Raw genomic sequence first — 12,565 nt, forward strand, 5'->3', positions numbered from 1 at the left:
GTATCTGTCTCTGGGTTTTTATTATTCGTACAACACACACACTCACTGTGTACTCCCACCATGGCCGGAGCATACCGAGGTATATTTCCTGGCACCCTTTTATAGCCACACTGTGCTTGATACAGTCATATGTATAACTGTGCCCTGACAACTTCTACAGTACACTGAAAGCTCACAGAGTGCAGAAACTGTCTCTTTTTTGCTTTTGTAAAGCTGACCTCTAACATATACATGTTATGAATGTACCTAGTCCCAAATTTCTATGTAAAATTATCTATTAAAATAAGATAAAAATGAATTTCTTCTTATAAAAACTTAAACCAACGGAAGTAGAAACAATTTCTTCGTTCTTATTTAAAAAAATTAAAGAACGTGTGAGAATTAGTTTCTATTAAAAATGCATGGAAGAGAGATTAAAAGTCCATCAGTTAGAATAAAAAAATACATGTCCATTAGTAAAAGTTGTCTCATTTTTACATTGACTGTGATATTTTGTGATGATTTACCTAATTATGCAGACTTCCTACCTCCTCAACTCCCAGAATTATTGACTGTGTTATTAAATAACCTTTGGGGCTAGAGAGATGGCTAAAATGTTAAGAGCTCTGATTGGTCATCCAAAGAGTCTGGGTCCAATTCCCAGCATCCATATGGCGGCTCACAACCATCTGAAACTCCAATCCTAGAGGATCCGACACCCTCCTCCCTCCTCTGTAGGCACTGCATATACATGGTGCATAGTCATACAGGCAGACAAAGCATCCATACATATAAAAATAAACATTTAAAATATTTTTAATATTTAATAACCTTAATATTTAATAAGCTTTGAATATTAAAGGAGTGTTGAAAACCAGTCTTGATGAAATTTATATGTTCCAGGATAGGAGCATGAGGATTAGAATTATGAAGCAAAGGAACAGAAATATGAGAGAAATAAGAGACAGAAACACAGAAAAGCATCTGGAGGGACTTTCAGTGAATACCGAACTCTGGATCTGCCCTCATTTATTTTCCACATGCTCATATACTTTACTCCAAAAGTGGAGGAGGGATTCAACAGACTCATTAACATGATATAAGGAGAGACTTGAATTCTCCGACCTTTGGTCCAGGAGGAATGGATTCACCTCTATACCCAAAATACTAATTAACCACACCCTAAGTCAGAATCTCTCATTTATAGCCACACCTGTTGTCAATAACTTTGAAGAGCAAAAATAAGCTCAAACTCTAAAATCCAGTCAAGGAGAAACAGGCTCACCTCTGTGGACCCTCTCAAAAAAGTACACTGACAAATTAAAATTTCTACAGTGTTCCATGTAATGTTGGTGGCTATAATAATGTGTTTTCCAAATGCTTCCTTGTTAGTAGCATGATTGTTAGTAATACAACACATGTTTGATAATGATTTTCCTAAAATTACTAGTAAATAAAGGAAAAGTGTGTTTTATAGTGCATTGGAAAAATTCCCTCTGAAAAAAAGGCAAACAACCTGCAGTGAGAGGTAAACACATTAAATGTGATAAAATGGATTTAAAATGTGCTGGGGCAAAGTAAGATAATTTATGTCCTTGCAAAACCTGTCCAACCTTATAATCTGATGAAAAAATTCCAGAAGGATCTAATAAGTAGCCAAGATCTCTCAGAGAAATGGCTCCAACCCACACTTTGGAAGACGGGTGTAGAAAAGCCTGAAGGGAGATACAGAAAGGTATTGGAGAATACATTATCCAAAATTCTACTGTAAATAAAATATCATTCAAATACAATCCAGTCAAATAAAAACAACAGTAACTCCATGAAGAGAATTCAAAAAGAGGGTTGTTCTCTCCACAAAACTGCAGAGGTTGTTTTTCTGATGATGGACTGCTCAAAAGAGAACAAACCAAACAAATCAGAGTTTTTAAGTTTGTCTGTTGCTTCAGTTTGTTAATGAAGTCTAAGGTTTTGAGAGTCTAAAGTGTTTTCAAAGACACAATGAGGGATCAGACTTAGAGTTTCCTGATGCCAGGTCCCCAAAGCAGCTTAGAGTTTCAAAGCAAGTCAACTGATGAGATCACTGAAGTCAAGTCTATGCTTGAGGAGTTTAGAAAATGTCCTTTTATTAACAGTTAATTTATGAAAACTATCTATCTGGATGCAGAGCTTTCATATATATAACAGTTATGAATTCTCATTTATTCCTTTGAGTCCTTTTAATTAAAATTAAGGAGACTTAAAAGAGATACCAAGAAATTCCTTACTCATTGAATTCTTGTTTTCTGTCTATGCATTGGAATTTTGGTGACCTGAATGCACATAATTGTTACTTGTTTCATGTCCATGCATCTCTCACACAAATCCTTTAGAAGAAAAATTTCTGTTGTCGTTGCTATTTCTATCTGTAACCTATGACCACAATTACAGCACAGAGTATAAGAATCAGGACATAACTGGTTTTGCCTCTAACTAAACTGCTTTTTTATCCTTCCTCAGAGAACCCTAAGGAATTTGCAAACAGAGTTTTGTACTAAAGCATTTGCCTAGCACACATGGAACCTTATATCTTAGCTGTAACCTCTGTTAAAAGCTTATTATCGAATGTTTCTTTTTAACCTAAGTGCTTGATTGTCAGACCTAGACTGCTAACCAGTTCAGGTGTTGTACATGAGTCAGATTCTCTCTGACTTGGATTTTGGTGAGTAATCTACTGAAAGGATATCCACGGGCTTGGATATAAAAGAGTGGACACAATAGGTTAAAATAAACTTCTAATATGTAAGTAAGATGAATCGTTATACTATGAAAGTTAAGGGTAGCACATGTCAGCAAACTGTGATTAATAAAATTTTACTGCCAAAATGGAGTCACATGGATGAGAGGCTAGGAAGCCACTAATGACTATGTGATTAAGGACCATCCAGTAAATCAGAAACTGCACAGGACATAAAAGAACACAGCTCCTGTTCTAAGTACATTGTAGTCCAAAGAAGGACATACTACTGAGATCCTAAAATAGTTCTGTAGAAGCATTTTCGTCTCAGGGAGTTACAGTTCGTGAGTGCTTGTATTGCGACTCTATTTTCCTGTTGGTGAATAGTGGTTGGAAGGGAGCACAAGTTTTGAAGGTGCTCTTGATAGTCATTGAGACATGTCACAAAAAGTGAGGAATGAGCAGCAATGATACAAGAAATGAAATGCTGATGAAAAAGGTGAAACAGATGTAGTTATTTTTAAAATGACATAGCCACATGCAAAATTTGTGGTGCCATAATTGTAATTAAACCTGTTTCTATAGTTGTGTGGTCTTTTTAATATTCCATGAAACTGTGACAGTGAAGAAAAATACAAAAAGACAATATTGTTTCTCAATAGTTTTATCCCACATAAATCCTAAAGTAATATAAAACCAGTTTTATATGTATGTATAATATATACATGTATTTATTAGTCAGGGTTCTCTAGGGAAACAGAACCAAAAGGATGGTGGTGGTGGTGGTGGTGGTAGTGTTGGTGGTGGTAGTGGTGGTAATGTTTGTAGTATATATGTGTGTGTATGCGTGTGAAGAGAAAGAGAGACAGAAACAGAGAGTTTATTAATTAGCCCAGCATTAAAATATTAACAAGTTGTATCTTGTCTGAGGCCTGAGAACCTTAAATTTTTAGGTCCATGAGACTAAGCCCTCATCAGCTGGAGAAGTCCCACAGTGGATGTCTCACACTGGATAAGTGTTTGCATAGTTCACAAGGGGAGCCACTGGTCCTTAGTGAAGGAAGCCTGGAAGCATTGCTTTTTTTAATATCATCAGTGGAAGCAGCCTCAGCAACAGGCTGAATCATCTCTGTGGGAAGAGAGAAGCCCCTTAAGTAAGAGGGAAGGTCAAGTCAGCACAAAGTGAGTAGCAGCTCTGTTGTCACCCCCCCCCTTATCTGGGCTGCCACCAGGAGGTGTCACCCACACACTACCCTCAGGAGTTTGTTCTCACATCAAATAAGACAGTAAGAACAATTCTACAGGTGAGGCTCCCTTCTCAGATGAGTGTCATGTGTGACAAGTTGACATTAAAATATGAGCCATCACAATATGCAGAAATATGCAAATATACAATGCTTAGAATTGGAGGCTAATAAGCCACACATGGTTTCCAGAAAATATCATCATATATATTTGAAAGATTAACTGAAGATTTTACAAAGTAAGCTGTAAGAAAAGCAATTATAATCATCTGACCTTTCAAACAAGTTTTCTTTATTATTAAGGAAAAAGTATTTGACAACTTACATTAACTTCTCATTATTTGACCTTTGAAGGTAAGTTTATTGAAATTTATTTTTAAATTTTTTAATCTAATAGCAAAAGGAGATAATATCTTATGTGTTACTGCTTACTTTTTTAAAGTCTTGATTGAAATAGTATTATTTCTCCTTCCCTTTTAGCTTTCGCCCTCCAGCCCCTCAGAATTATCTTCCCTTTAATCCCTCCTATACCTCCTTACACTCTCAAGGCAACAGTTGAGAGCCTCTTTTTATTCAAGAACTTTTTCTGTCTATTATAAAGTTATAAATTGAAATTTTTATTCTGCTCATTTAAATGACTCTCTTATCTGGGATATTTTTATCATCAAGTTCAGTATAGTCTCAGCTAAAGAAAAATATTTACTTTGTTTACAGTTAGTAAGAAAAAATTCTGTCATTAATGGAATCCCCATAGTTCAGAATTAGCATTATTATGCTGCCTTAGATGCTTATGGTGCATAGAAATTCTTACTGGAAGGCAACTGAATAAAATAAAAATATTTTCAGGAGCATGCTGTTTCTATTTTTGGATTTATGATATATGTTAAATGTTGGCCTGTTACAACATATAATAATATAAAAGGTCAAATATTCAATGCAAATTATCTTTTGAGCATCTATACAAAATGACACATTAATCCTAGTGTAATTAATGAGATTAACTCATATTTATTATGCAGAAAATGTGACTATTTCCTTCAGAATATATTAACCCAGCACATTAACAGTTAAGCAAATTTTGCAACTCCTTTCCTGACTACAAACAAGCAATACTGGTTAAATATACGCATTTTGATTTATTTTATAACAACCAGAACTATTGTATAAATCTCACTTACCAGTCATGATAGTCCTATGATCATCAGCCTTAAGGATCAGTATTTTGCAAAGCACACTAGGTAATCAGAGACAGACACGGCTGAGGTGATTATTGTATAAAATCTTTATGTCAAGGGAGAAGCATATTCGGAAATTGGATTGCTATTACATCCTTATAAATTTCTAAAATGTAAACACTAGCTTATCAAGCCCATTATGCACTCAATTTTGAATTTCTATAATAAATGCCTATAAGTCCTATAATGTTTTATGTAAACCTGCTCAGAAGTTGCCAGGGGACTTCTAAAAGCATACTCCATCTTGTTGCTAATTATGAGGAGTTCCAAGCTACATGGTTTATTGACAATATATTGATATGGATCATTCTCTTACTCTTGGTCACAAACTATTATAATTTATAGAAACTCAGATATTATCTAGGGCTGTAACTCTTATAATACAGTTCTTAAATTAATCTCATCAGCATACCACACATAGTTTGTGAGAAATGCCTGTATGTCCTTGACCTGAAAACACCCTAACCTACTAAATCAGAAATTCTAGAAGGCGAATTGGGAAGCCTACATTTATTTTTATTTGTCTGTGAGTGTGTGAATGTATGTACACACTATGTATGTGTGTGCTAGGGTAAACATGTCATGGTGCCCATGTGGAGATTAGAGGATGACCTTGGGTGTTGGCTTTTGCCTTTTACCTTGATTGAGACCGTAATTTAATTGTTATTGTTTGCAATAGCACTCCATACTAGTCTAGCTGGCCTCAAGTTTCCAGACATTTTCCTCTCTACATCTCTCTCCTTGCCATAGTAATGCAGAGATTACAGACAGATAAATAAGACCACATCTGGCTATTACATGAGGTCTTGAGATTCAAACAAAACAGATCTTCACATCTTTGTGACATATGTCATACCCACTGAATCATTTCCCCTTCCCTGAAGCCCAGATTTTAAAAACTCTCAATGATTCTTCTGTGTGCTTGAATTTTAGACAACTCAGCCTTATTTTTTCTAGTTCTGTGAGTGACATTAACACAATTATGGGGCATCAAAGTCAAAAGGAACCTCCAGTTTCTCAAAGGGAATTCTCCAAGAAAATATCTTGATGCCACGCATCAAGATAAAATAAGCATCTGTAGAACTCCTGTGTATTAACTGTTTTCAGGTTTTATGGACCACACTTTCACAAAGACAAAATCGGCAACAAATGACTGTGAATGTACGTGTGCAAGTATGTGTGTCTCTGTGTGTGTACATGCATGCATGTGTGTTAGCATATACTTAAAAGAATGCCCATGGTTTATAATGTTATGAAAAAATTAAATTGAGTTACAGAGAATACAAGATTAAAGAGAATTGTCAGAAAGACCATCTATAAAGTTGGTTAGTTAGTTCTGTAATATTGTTCTAAACTATACACACTTTTCTTTTGTAATCTTTTTCTTGGAAAACTTGATTCAATTATAAAGCATATATTCATCTAAAATTGTGTTCCCCAACTTATACAGAATACAATGATGACATAGTACCACTGTCTTCTCGCCATCAGAGTCCCATGATGATAATCAAAACATAGCATCTGTGAAAAAAAATTAAGATTTAAGAACAGAATACCATGAAAATTTAAGAATTTTCAGACTTCCCAAATGGGATAGTTGTGTCTGGCAAGGACTGAAATAGTCATAGCACTGCCTTGTCAGCTCTCAAAACTCGGGGGTGAAATCCAGATGCTTTTCATGGACAGTTCCTTACCATCATCTAATATCACAGAACTGAGGGGAAAGGCCAACTCTGCCCAGTTTGAATTCTTAGAATAAATAATTGCCCACATACTAGGCAGTCTACACTCTTGGTCTCGCAGTGACATATTGGGGAATAAATTGCAGAATGCCAAAGTAGGATTGAGGAAATACATTTCACTTGATTGACAAGATAAGATAATATTGTCTTAAAAGGTACATAATACCCAGGGCAGGATTCTACTTCAGATCTACATGAACTTCGCACCTGAACCCGTGCCTGTTTTATTTTACAGCTGAGGCCTGAGAGACATTATGTCCTGGGATGTCCAAAGTCCATTGTGGAAAAAATCTAAATGTATTGAATTCAGAGTTGTTGGTGGAGGGCTTATCTGTCTCAATGAAGTCTTTGTGGGAATATTTAGAGTGAGGGTGAAAGTAAAGACCCTTGAGGACTGTATCATCACACTGCAGAACTCTGGGAGAGTTGAGGGCCTACAACTGATCTTCCCACACTTACAAACCCAGCAGAATATTCTTGGGGGTTGTCCAAATAGAACTAAAACTTGTATCAAAAACTAAGCTATAGAGAAAATAAAAACGCTCTGCAAGCTTGTATGGGTATTTTCTTTAGAAGGAATTTAGAGGATTTATATAAAACATTGTAGCTCTTTCAGTGTCCAAACCCAGCTTCCCTCTGTGTTCAGGAATGGAAAGGTAGACCTACAGAGTTTGACTTTTAGTTATTTGTCCCACATGACTCAAGTGGGTTCACAGGGGTCAGCTGGTGCATGGAACAGGAGTATGAGCACAAGATTTTACCCAGGAGCTCAGCCAGTAGCAATCACAGCAGAGTCGGGCTTACTCTACCATGTTCAGCTCTTCCAGGTGAAAAACAGGAACAGCAATTGTCTCTTTTTCCCTTGGCTTCTTTTCAGTTTAATCATCATTTTCACTTAGCACACAAAATAGCTTTCATTTTGATATTTTCATATGTGTGTATCATTGTAGTTTGCTCGTATTTACCCCTCCATTCTCCTTTCTTGTCCCTTCTGTGGCAGGTCCTTTTTATTTCTTCAACAGCCCCATTCCATTTTTGCATCTTATCTAGGTTTTCCATCTTGTTCTCCTCACTCTCCCTATAATCTCCTTCTTATCTTCACATAGTCCTCCTCATTTTTATACTGTATATCTGTGACATCAATCTAGCTTCCATATATGTGTGAAAAACTCTTATGTACACTGAATCTGATTTATTTTTCTTAGCATGATGATCTCATTTCATACATTTCCTTGAAAGTGACATATTTTATTCTTTATGGCTCAATATAACTACATTATTTATGTATACCACAGTTTCTTTATGCATTCATCTGTGATGGGCATCTAGAATGGTTTCATCTTGGCTATTGTGAAAAATTCTACAAAAATCATGAATGAGAACATATCTGTGTTAGGATGACTTAGATTTCTTTGTGTTCGACCTATTTCTTGATGCTGTTTTGAAAAATAAATGAAATAAAAATGTGCTTCTTGAAAAAGCAATAAATATACTTATGACTACTTTGATCAAACACATGGAATATAGCCAAGAAGGTGTATCCAAAGAACATAAAAGTCACCAGCCTCTTCACAAGAGAGAAGCCAATTAGAATGGTGCTAAAGATGGCCCTGGAAGCTAGACGAAAGAGAGGTGCCCGTGATAGAATTAAGCTATCTCCTAACCTTGAGAAAATCAAGTGTATAAAAGCATGGAAAACTCCACAGTATGGCAGTCAACAACAAGAGCCTACTGAAAAGAGAAATCAATCAAAGAGCAAGGGTATACCAGATATCTGTGGTAATAATCTGCAGCGCAACAGAAAATATGTTCTTGTAAGGATTTTTTGGCTCCAACTGGGGTAAAGCAGGTAGAATGGTGCTGTGAACTGAGATAAAATCTCTCTGAAGAGTGTGTGTAACAGTAATGTTTGTAACCGATAAAGCCTCCTTCCACACACAGAGAGGGGAGGAGGAGAAATAGCAAGGAGGAAGAAGAAGAGGAAAAAGAAGGAGGAGGAGGAGGAGGAAAACAACATATGGAGGTGATTCATATTTCGAAATATATTTTATGAAGTAAACTTAGTCAAATCCAACATCCATGAGGATGACAGGGGAAGTGAGCTGCTCTGTCCTATTCCATTTCATGTTATCAGAACAAAGATGCAAATGCAGTAAGTCACAAGTAGAATATACTACAGAAAATGTGATACATATGTCTATAGCTCTCAAGGAAGAGAGGAGGAAAACAACCTGGTAGACCAAGCCTAAGAGGTATGGAGTCACAAGTGAAAAATACACAGGGAAATGCCACAGTGAACCTTGATGAGAATGAACAAAGAGAACTTCACATCACTCATCTTTATGCTATATCATATCACTTGCTTCAACAGACTTGTATCCCTTGTATGGTTTGAAATTCCAGAGAAGACAAAATAAGAATTAATGACATATGACAGAAAAACCTACTACAGACCATAGCAAAGCAATTAAATAGAGCTTCAAATAAGGCATGACAGATTTGTTGATATGCTACACTTGATCTTAGCCAAAAGGCCGAGAAGCGATAGATTTGTTGATATGCTTAGTGCTACACAATCATTCTTTATGTAAAAGTCATGCTTTAACAAAAGAACATGTCTACAGGAATAAATGATTTAAATAAAAAGAAGCAAAATGACAGGTGACAGAAAGCTTAATAGTAAATATGTTCTTCATAAATATTAGGTTAAACACTAAATGAAATTTTTAATATTTTTCAGTTGTCTCTAAAACTGAAATTTCATAGGAGTACAGAAGATTAAATAGACTATTGAAAGTTGATAGATAATAGATTATGAAATATGATAGGTAATATATTGATTAAAAGGATAGATGATAGATACATAAATAGATAATAGATATATGATAGATAGGTATTAGATAGGTGACAGATGACAGATATAGAAAAGTAGATCATAATTTGAGTCCTTCACTATTTCACTAAATTTTGTTTCACCTCATTTTGTTTCATTGCTTGGTAGACTTACATGAAGAAAACTATTGCTTTATCTATATTTAATATCCTCTAAGATTTATGAAAATATCAATCTCTATGGATATAATTATATTTTCTGAAAACAATTGTATGACTTAAGAGAAAGGAGAGGAGCCAAATAAACAGGTACAAACTGACCAGACATTTTTATCCAACCTCTATACTGCCGTGTCTTTTAAAACTTTAAAACATAATCATTAATTAGGAAGCCTTCCCCAATCTGATTATTCTCAATTTGTACAGTGTCAAAATCCAAACAAGAAAGGCCCAAGGCTTTACCAGGCTCATTTCCAAACCTCCTGGTCTGCTGGACTCTGGAGCAAGACAGATGGTCCTGCATTCCCTCCTGTCAATCGGATTCATTCTTTTATATTTCTTGGGAAGTGTGATTGTTTTCTCTTCTAAATTACAGGAGCTGCACATGATGAGAGTTCTATGCTTTCTATGAGCAACGTAAAGAATTAACTACAAGGTATTAAAACATGTTTGCAATGAGAGACACTGTTTTGTGAAAAAAGGGATGCTTTGTGAAAAAAAGGTTGTTTATGGTATGGACTTAAGTTACTGATATGCATAAGACATTTACAAGATTAAATAATATGTAGACATCATCCTTTTAAACTTTAACCACCAACTGTGCTATTATCACTTTCATTTAAATTATTTTGAGATTATAATACAATTACACTTTTCGTTTCTCCCTTCTCTTTTCTCCTTCCAAAACCTCCCAGTACCCTTCATTACTCTCTTTCAAGTTTATAACCTCTCCTTTAAAATGCATTTCTAGGCAGTTAAAATGCTTCAGTGGCTAAGGTACTTGCCACCAAGCATGATGTCCAGAATCTAATCCCTGGAACACTCATTGTGTAAGAATAGGCACAATCACTTCGAATTGTGTTCTGACCCCCACTTGTGTTTTTTTGGAATGCACCCTTTCTCACCTTTGCACAGGAGATAAGTAGGTCATAAGGAAACAGAAGCAATACAATTACCAACAATACAGCTAGGTAATAATACTGGAGGTTATAACTTCAACACAAATATTGAGTCACAATTCAATATAGAGCCATCTCCTAACAGTTGACTTTACACCAGGATCCCACATATTAGATACAAAATAAGTATCCTGTGGCCTGCATTATTACTGCCTACATTAGCATCTCAGAAGCGCTCACAAACTTCTCAAGCCTTCAAAAATAAAACTTCAGTGAAATTAGAAATAGTCTTGGGGAGTCAAAAACAAACAAATACATATTCTGCCTGCCACTATGAATGCCCACTGAAGACTTTCCTTCACTTCAGGATCAGTAACTCCATGTTCCTTAAAACTTACTGACTCCTGATGCTCACAAAGACAGTAGTGTCGCTAGCCCTTGGGCAGGGTTATATTCCATCTGTGACTGTCCCAGAACTCTGTAATTGGCATATCCACTTCTAATGCAGTTCTGCTGTGTCCTGGGACATCTCTAGGACATGGTGGGCTCTTTAATTAATGAGAACATGATGGGCCAGTAGAAGATATGTGTTAAGAGACCTATTGCAGTGAATTAATACATGAGTACTATATAGACAACTGTCTATATATGTCTACAATATGTCTACCATATGTAAGATTGCCATATGAGACACTGCAACAAAGTTGAGCTACTGTCTATTGGCAGAATGCTTTCCTCACAAGAATTTTCAATGCTGCTCTTGGGTTATTTCATCTGATTAAATCACAGGCACTCAGATTATATCACACAATCTCCCTAGTTACAACTTTAAACACCTATAGAAATATCTTCAGAGTAATGCCCATGTTGGTGTTTGACTGACAATTGGGGTCTATAATTTGTCATGTTCATGTAACAATGAACCATCTCTACATGTAACATTCCATTATGTGGTCAAGGGCTACCAGGCAACAAGGGAAAAACTGTAACCATCTTGAAACCAGCATGATAAAGACAACTGGCTGCCAGTGAGGGAATCAACAAAAAGAGTGAAAGATGACCCTCTTAATTACATAGATGTCAGTAGTCATCAGTGGAATCTGAGTGACAATTGTCATCTGGCTTGCTCTTGCAAAATTTTCAGTCAAATAATAGGTATAAAAATACAATGAGAGACAGGCTTATATATGCATATAAGTAAATTTCTATTTTACTATTTTATTATTACTATTAATTATCAATAGTATTATCATTAAGAGTAAATACACTTATTTAAAACAAAATGTGCTTGGATATTAAGTAGTATCATTTCCCAGATCCATTTTTCACTTCAGCATGTACAATATCAGAGATATAATGAAATTTCAAAAACTAGTCTACTATGTGCACGGGAGGGGATGGCATGTATGTGCTTGTGAAGACTCAGGGGCATGTGGTGTATGTGTTTGTATGCTACTGTATATGTGTGGAGGTTAGAGGACCACCTTAGGTCCTTCCTTTCTATAATATTTGAGACAAGATATACCACAGCACATGCTAAGTCAAACTTGGGGCTTCTGAGGATGCAATGAACTCTGTCTTTTATCTTATCATATGAGTACTGAAATTACAAATACCTACCACTTTGCCCAGCTTTTATATGGGTTCTTGGAATTTAAACTTGGGTCCTCATGGTTGTACAGGGAGGATTCTATTGAAG

The 12,565-nt window shown here is 35.8% G+C and overlaps 1 protein-coding gene and 1 pseudogene across 1 annotated transcript in view; one reads left to right on the forward strand and one right to left on the reverse strand.

Annotated features, from left to right (window-relative positions):
* Nucleotides 1-12,565, forward strand: part of Dok6 (docking protein 6) — a 309,821-nt gene that overhangs the window by 277,622 nt on the left and 19,634 nt on the right. The window lies entirely within an intron of this gene.
* Nucleotides 9,287-9,462, reverse strand: LOC130887126 (U2 spliceosomal RNA; annotated as a pseudogene).

This window comes from Chionomys nivalis, chromosome 14, assembly GCF_950005125.1.
Source record: "Chionomys nivalis chromosome 14, mChiNiv1.1, whole genome shotgun sequence".
Lineage (NCBI taxonomy): Eukaryota > Metazoa > Chordata > Mammalia > Rodentia > Cricetidae > Chionomys > Chionomys nivalis.